Genomic DNA, 754 nt, shown 5'->3' on the forward strand with positions numbered 1-754 from the left:
TTTCCATATCATTAGTACCACAGGTAAGCAAAATATTGCTGAGGATTTTCAAAAAATGGCTGGAACAATACATTGACAGGGAACTGCAAGAAGTTCAAGCTGGATTTAGGAAAGGCTGGGTGGCTGAGATGTCATTGCTGATTTCAGATGGTTCTCCTGGTTAAGAGCAGAGAACACCAGAAGTATGTCTATCTGTGTTTTATTGACTATGGAAAGGATCATAACAAATTATGGCTAATATTGGGAAGAATAGAAATCTCAGAACACTCAACTTTGCTCATGCAAAATCTGTTCCTAGATCAAGAAGCTGTTGTCCAAAGGAAACAAGGAAACACCGTATGGTTTAAAATCAAGAAAGATGTACATCAGGGATGTAGCCTTTCTCCATACATGTTCAATTTGTATGCTGAACAAATAATTAATGAAGCTTCACTCTATGAAAATGAATGTAGCTCAGAATTCGAGGAAGACTCAACAACAATTTATATTACACAGATGACACAACTTTGCTTGCTGAAAGTGAGGATTTGAAACCTTTGCTATAGAAGGTCAAGGACTACAGCCTTCAGTATGGATTACATCTCAAAATCAAGAAAACCAAGGTCCGCACCACTAGTCCAATAGACAATATCATAATAGATGGAGAAAGGATTGACGCTGTCAATGATGTTTGCTTGCTTGGATCAACAATCAATACCCTTGATATCAGAAGTCAGGAGAGTATTACATTGGTCAAGTGGACTGTCAGGGAGCT

Source organism: Elephantulus edwardii, unplaced genomic scaffold, assembly GCF_000299155.1.
Source record: "Elephantulus edwardii isolate Elephantulus edwardi_28Jun2011 unplaced genomic scaffold, EleEdw1.0 scaffold00106, whole genome shotgun sequence".
Classification (NCBI taxonomy): Eukaryota; Metazoa; Chordata; class Mammalia; order Macroscelidea; family Macroscelididae; genus Elephantulus; species Elephantulus edwardii.